Raw genomic sequence first — 7,580 nt, forward strand, 5'->3', positions numbered from 1 at the left:
CTTCAAAGTAGCCATCCTTGTCATGTTTTGTCTTATATTGTCTTGTCATTTTGCTTTTCCTTCTGTTCGTTTTCCCCTGCTGGTCTTTTAGGTTTGTTCCCTTTTTTCTCTCTCCCTTCCCTCTCTCTCTTCTCTCTATCGTTCCGTTCCTGCTCCCAGCTGTTCCTATTCCCCTAATCAATCATTTAGTCTTTCCACACCTGTCCCCTATCCTTTCCCCTGATTAGAGTCCCTATTTCTCCCTTGTTTTCCCGTTTCTGTCCTGTCGGATCCTTGTATATTGTTCACCGTGCTGTGTCTTTGTATCGTCCTGTCGTGTCGTGTTTCCCTCAGATGCTGCGTGGTGAGGCAGGTGTCTGAGTCTGCTACGGTCAAGTGCCTTCCCCGAGGCAACCTACAGTTTATGATCGAGTCTCAGTCTGTTCTCGTCACACGAGTGGAATTGTTTTTATATGCTTTATTTACCGCTCCGATTTGTCTAGGAGTATTGCATATTTCCTTTACTGGATTAAAGACTCTGTTTTCGCCAAGTCGCTTTTGGGTCCTCATTCACCTGCATAACAGAAGGATCCGACCAAAGAATGGACCCAGCGACTACAGACGCTCGTAACACTGCCGTCGAGATCAAGGAGCCATGCTCGGCAGACACGAGCAGGAATTGTCTGCTGCTCGTCATGCCGTGGAGAACCTGGCCGCTCAGGTTTCCGACCTCTCTGGACAGTTCCAGAGTCTTCGTCTCGTGCCACCTGTTACTTCCTGGTCTGCCGAGCCTCCGGAACCTAGGGTTAATAACCCACCTTGTTACTCCGGGCAGCCCACGGAGTGCCGCTCTTTCTCACCCAGTGTGATATTGTGTTCTCTCTCCAACCCAACACATACTCTAGAGAGAGAGCTCGGGTTAACTTACGTCATATCACTCCTTACTGGGCCAGCTCGAGAGTGGGGCACAGCTATCTGGGAGGCAAGGGCTGATTGTTCTAACAATTACCAGAACTTTAAAAAAAAAGAGGAGATGATTCGGGTTTTTGACCGTTCAGTTTTTGGTAGGGAGGCTTCTAGGGCCCTGGCTTCCCTATGCCAAGGTGATCGATCCATAACGGATTACTCTATAGAGTTTCTCGCACTCTTGCTGCCTCTAGTGACTGGAACGAGCCGGCGCTGCTCGCTCGTTTTCTGGAGGGACTCCACGCAGTGGTTAAAGATGAATTCTCTCCCGGGGAGGTTCCTTCCAGTGTGGACTCTTTGATTGCTCTCGCCATCCGCATAGAACGACGGGTAGATCTTCGTCACCAAGCTCGTGGAAGAGAGCTCGCGTCAACGGTGTTTCCCTGCTCCGCATCGCAACCATCTCCCTCCTCTGGCTCAGGACTGAGCCCATGCAGCTGGGAGGTATTCGCATCTCGACTAAGGAGAGGGAACGGAGGATCACCAACCGCCTGTGCCTCTATTGCGGACTTGCTGGACATTTTGTCAATTCATGTCCAGTAAAAGCCAGAGCTCATCAGTAGCGGAGGGCTACTGGTGGCGCTACTACTCAGGTCTCTCCATCTAGATCCTGTACTACTATGCCGGTCCATCTACGCTGGACCGGTTCGGGTGCTACATGCAGTGCCTTGATAGACTCTGGGGCTGAGGGTTGTTTCATGGACGAAGCATGGGCTCGGAAACATGACATTCCTTTCAGACAGTTAGACAAGCCTACGCCCATGTTCGCCTTAGATGGTAGTCATCTTCCCAGTATCAGATTTGAGACATTACCTTTAACCCTCACAGTATCTGGTAACCACAGTGAGACTATTCTTTTTATTTTTCGTTCACCTTTTACACCTGTTGTTTTGGGTCATCCCTGGCTAGTATGTCATAATCCTTCTATTAATTGGTCTAGTAATTCTATCCTATCCTGGAACGTTTCTTGTCATGTGAAGTGTTTAATGTCTGCCATCCCTCCGTTTCTTCTGTCCCCACTTCTCAGGAGGAACCTGGCGATTTGACAGGGAGTGCCGGAGGAATATCATGATCTGCGCACGGTCTTCAGTGGTCCAGCCAACTCCCTTCCTCCTCACCGGTCGTATGATTGTAGTATTGATCTCCTTCCGGGGACCACTCCTCCTCGGGGTAGACTATACTCTCTGTCGGCTCCCGAACGTAAGGCTCTCGAGGATTATTTGTCTGTGTCTCTTGACGCCGGTACCATAGTGCCTTCTTCCTCTCCTGCCGGGGCGGGGTTTTTTTGTTAAGAAAAAGGACGGTACTCTGCGCCCCTGCGTGGATGAGCCTCGAGGGCTGAATGACATAACGGTTAAGAATCGTTATCCGCTTCCCCTTATGTCATCAGCCTTCGAGATTCTGCAGGGAGCCAGGTGCTTTACTAAGTTGGACCTTCGTAACGCTTACCATCTCGTGCGCATCAGAGAGGGGGACGAGTGGAAAACGGCGTTTAACACTCCGTTAGGGCATTTTGAGTACCGGGTTCTGCCGTTTGGTCTGCCAATGCGCCAGCTGTTTTTCAGGCATTAGTTAATGATGTTCTGAGAGACATGCTGAACATCTTTGTTTTGTCTACCTTGACGATATCCTGATTTTTTCACCGTCACTCGAGATTCATGTTCAGCACGTTCGACGTGTTCTCCAGCGCCTTTTAGAGAATTGTCTCTACGTGAAGGCTGAGAAGTGCTCTTTTCATGTCTCCTCCGTTACTTTTCTCGGTTCCGTTATTTCCGCTGAAGGCATTCAGATGGATTCCGCTAAGGTCCAAGCTGTCAGTGATTGGCCCGTTCCAAGGTCACGTGTCGAGTTGCAGCGCTTTCTAGGTTTCGCTAATTTCTATCGGCGTTTCATTCGTAATTTCGGTCAAGTTGCTGCCCCTCTCACAGCTCTTACTTCTGTCAGACGTGTTTTAAGTGGTCCGGTTCCGCCCAGGGAGCTTTTGATCTTCTAAAAGAACGTTTTACGTCCGCTCCTATCCTCGTTACTCCTGACGTCACTAGACAATTCATTGTCGAGGTTGACGCTTCAGAGGTAGGCGTGGGAGCCATTCTATCCCAGCGCTTCCAGTCTGACGATAAGGTTCATCCTTGCGCTTATTTTTCTCATCGCCTGTCGCCAGCTGAACGCAACTATGATGTGGGTAACCGCGAACTGCTCGCCATCCGCTTAGCCCTAGGCGAATGGCGACAGTGGTTGGAGGGGGCGACCGTTCCTTTGTCGTTTGGACAGACCATAAGAACCTTGAGTACATTCGTTCTGCCAAACGACTTAATGCTCGTCAAGCTCGTTGGGCGTTGTTTTTCGCTGCGTTTGAGTTTGTGATTTCTTACCGTCCGGGTAGCAAGAACACCAAGCCTGATGCCTTATCCCGTCTTTTTAGTTCTTCTGTGGCTTCTACTGATCCCGAGGATTCTTCCTTATGGGCGTGTTGTCGGGTTGACAGTCTGGGGAATTGAAAGACAGGTTAAGCAAGCACTCACGCACACTGCGTCGCCGCGCACTTGTCCTAGTAACCTTCTTTTTCGTTCCTGTTTCTACTCGTCTGGCTGTTCTTCAGTGGGCTCACTCTGCCAAGTTAGCTGGTCATCCCGGCGTTGAGGCACTCTTGCTTCTATTCGCCAGCGCTTTTGGTGGCCGACTCAGGAGCGTGACACGCGCCGTTCGTGGCTGCTTGTTCGGACTGCGCGCAAACTAAGTCAGGTAACTCTCTCCTGCCGGTCGTCTCAGACCGCTTCCCATTCCTTCTCGACCATGGTCTCACATCGCCTAGACTTCATTACCTGTCTGCCTTTGTCTGCGGGGAAGACTGTGATTCTTACGGTTGTCGATAGGTTCTCTAAGGCGGCACATTTCATTCCCCTCGCTAAACTTCCTTCCGCTAAGGAGACGGCACAAATCATCATCGAGAATGTGTTCAGAATTCATGGCCTCCCGTTAGACGCCGTTTCAGACAGAGGCCCGCAATTCACGTCACAGTTTTGGAGGGAGTTCTGTCGTTTGATTGGTGCGTCCGTCAGTCTCTCTTCCAGGTTTCATCCCCAGTCTAACGGTCAAGCAGAGAGGGCCAATCAGACGATTGGTCGCATACTACGCAGCCTTTCTTTCAGAAACCCTGCGTCTTGGGCAGAACAGCTCCCCTGGGCAGAATACGCTCACAACTCGCTTCCTTCGTCTGCTACCGGGTTATCTCCGTTTCAGAGTAGTCTGGGTTACCAGCCTCCTCTGTTCTCATCCCAGCTTGCCGAGTCCAGCGTTCCCTCCGCTCAAGCTTTTGTCCAACGTTGTGAGCGCACCTGGAGGAGGGTGAGGTCTGCACTTTCCGTGTCTCCCAGGTCGTCAATCCTGTCGATGTGCGACTGCTTCTTCCGCGACATCTTCGTCGCGTCCATCCTGTCTTCCATGTCTCCTGTGTCAAGCCCTTTCTTCGCACCCCCGTTCGTCTTCCCTCCCCCCCTCCCGTCCTTGTCGAGAGAGCACCTATTTACAAGGTACGTAGGATCATGGACATGCGTTCTCGGGGACGGGGTCACCAATACTTAGTGGATTGGGAGGGTTACGGTCCTGAGGAGAGGAGTTGGGTCCCGTCTCGGGACGTGTTGGACCGTTCACTGATTGATGATTTCCTCCGTTGCCGCCAGGATTCCTCCTCGAGTGCGCCAGGAGGCGCTCGGTGAGTGGGGGGGTACTGTCATGTTTTGTCTTATATTGTCTTGTCATTTTGCTTTTCCTTCTGTTCGTTTTCCCCCTGCTGGTCTTTTTTAGGTTCGTTCCCTTTTTTCTCTCTCCCTTCCTCTCTCTCTTCTCTCTATCGTTCCGTTCCTGCTCCCAGCTGTTCCTATTCCCCTAATCAATCATTTAGTCTTTCCACACCTGTCCCCTATCCTTTCCCCTGATTAGAGTCCCTATTTCTCCCCCTTGTTTTCCGTTTCTGTCCTGTCGGATCCTTGTATATTGTTCACCGTGCTGTGTCTTTGTATCGTCCTGTCGTGTCGTGTTTCCCTCAGATGCTGCGTGGTGAGCAGGTGTCTGAGTCTGCTATGGTCAAGTGCCTTCCCGAGGCAACCTACAGTTTATGATCGAGTCTCCAGTCTGTTCTCGTCATTACGAGTGGAATTGTTTTTTATGCTTTATTTACCGCTCCGATTTGTCTAGGAGTATTGCATATTTCCTTTACTGGATTAAAGACTCTGTTTTCGCCAAGTCGCTTTTGGGTCCTCATTCACCTGCATAACAATCCTTTGGCTTGATGACAACTTTGCACACTCTTGGCATTCTCTCAACCAGCTTCATGAGGTTTGTTAAAAGTTATTTTGCAGAATTTCTTTCCTCCACAATGTGTTTGAGCCAATCAGTTGTGTTGTGACCATGTAGGGGTGGTAAACAGAAGATAGCCCTATTTGGTGAAAGTCCATATTATGGCAAGAACAAATAAGAACAAATAAGCAAAGAGAAACGACAGGCCATCATTACTTTAAGACATGAAGGTCTGTCAATGCGAAAATTTTAAGAACTTCGAAAGTTTCTTCAAGTGCAGTCGCAAAAACCATCAAGCGCTATGATGAAACGGGCTCTCATGAGAACCGCCACAGGAACGGAAGTCCCAGAGTTACCTCTGCTGCAGAGGATAAGTTCATTAGAGTAACTGCACCTCAGAATGTAGCCAAAATAAATGCTTTGAATTAGTGCAAAGAAACCATTACTAAGGGACACCAATAAGAAGAAGAGACTTGCTTGGGCCAAGAAACAAGGGCAATTGTCACGAGTTCGACCGAGGTGTTTCCCCTTCCGGGCGGGTGGAGCTCGGCGGTCGTCGTCACCGGCCTATTAGCTGCCACTGATTGTTTTTCCTCCCCCTCCTTGTATGTTTAGTGGTAGCACCTGTTTATGTTAATTAGTTTGTCTTTATTAGTCAGCCGGCCCGCCTGGTTGTTGTGCGGGATTATTTCATTGTAAACTTCGGCTCTGTTGTAAAGGTACGTGTTAGTGCCTAGTCGTGTATTGTATTTTTTGATTCCCTGTGTTTTGGGAACGTAACTTTTGTGAGCACCCTGTGGTGCGTTGGTGCTATTAAAAGACGCACAGCATTGAACTCTGTCTCCTGCATTTGACTTCACACCCACGACACCCGGAGCATTACAGCAATAAACATTAGACTGGTGGAAATCTGTCCTTTGGTCTGATGAGTCGAAATTTGCGTTTTTTTTGGTTCCAACCGCCATGTCTTTGTGAGCGGATGATCTCTGCATGTGTGGTTTCCACCGTGAAACATGGAGGAGGAGGTGTGATGGTGCTTTGCTGGTGACACTGTCAGTGATTTATTTTGAATTCAATGCACACTTAACCAGCATGTCTACCACATAATTCTGCAGCAAAAGCCATCCCATCTGGTTTGTGGTTAGTGTGACTATAATTTGTTTTTCAACAACACAATGACCCAACAAACCTCCAGGCTGTGTAAGGGCTATTTGACCAAGAAGGAGAGTGATGGAGTGCTGCATCAGATGACCTGGCCTACACAATCCCGACCTCAACCACATTGAGATGGTTTGGGATGAGTCGGACCGCAGAGTGAAGGAAAAGCAGCCAACAAGGGCTCAGCATACAGTGGTTGTTCCACTAAAAGTTTTGCGATTAGGCTTCGGGACTTAGAGGTAATTTGTGGTTTAGTGCGGTACCCTGCGTCACCACTTCATTGCTCCAGACCAGCGCAAGGGGGAGTTAGAGCACTGATCATGCTTTTGGGTCCTACTGTGTCTCTAACTGACAATGAATGGGTGGCTTAAATCTAAATAGAAACGGATAATTGTGCACAACTTCAGTATTACTTACTAAAATTGTTGTTACACTAAGGTTTTTATTATTTTATTTTGTTAGGATTATTTTGGTTTTACTGTAGTACTGTAGGCCACTCACGACCGGTCACGTTATACAGCGCCTGAGTAGCGCAACGGTCTAAGACACTGAATACCAGTGCAAGCTGCGTTGCTACATACCCGTGCCGTCCTCGACTGGGAAACCCATGAGATGATTGTCGGTTTTTGGTTTCTCTCCCTCTAAAAACATGTCTCACCCCATGTTCAAGAATGGTATTTTTCTCCTCATTTTACGTTATTTGAAAATGAAATAATCTCCAAAATATATATATTTTTAAACAAAGCAATTATTATTCATTTAGTAGAACTATATAAAATCCCGTTGGATATTCTCACAGATATTTTATCAACCCTGTTATTAGCAGGACAATATACACTGCTCAAAAAAATAAAGGGAAAACTAAGATAACACATCCTACACAACAATTAAATATTGTTATTAAATACTTTTTTATTTACATAGTTGAATGCGCTGACAACAAAATCACACAAAAATTATCAATGGAAATCAAATTTATCAACCCATGGATGGAGTTCTGGATTTGAGTCACACTCAAAATTAAAGTGGAAAACCACACTACAGGCTGATCCGACTTTGATGTAATGTCCGTAAAACAAGTAAAAATGAGGCTCAGTAGTGTGTGTGGCCTCCACGTGCCTGTATGACCTCCCTACAACGCCTGGGCATGCTCCTGATGAGGTGGTGGATGGTCTCCTGAG

General features: G+C 48.1%; 1 protein-coding gene across 6 annotated transcripts in view; it reads left to right on the forward strand.

Moving 5' to 3' along the window:
• The window catches only part of LOC124044683 (phospholipid-transporting ATPase IH-like), a 266,289-nt gene that overhangs the window by 82,952 nt on the left and 175,757 nt on the right, over positions 1-7,580 (forward strand). The gene's annotated exons all lie outside the window — the stretch shown is intronic.

The sequence above is a fragment of the Oncorhynchus gorbuscha genome, linkage group LG01, assembly GCF_021184085.1.
Source record: "Oncorhynchus gorbuscha isolate QuinsamMale2020 ecotype Even-year linkage group LG01, OgorEven_v1.0, whole genome shotgun sequence".
NCBI classification, from domain to species: Eukaryota; Metazoa; Chordata; class Actinopteri; order Salmoniformes; family Salmonidae; genus Oncorhynchus; species Oncorhynchus gorbuscha.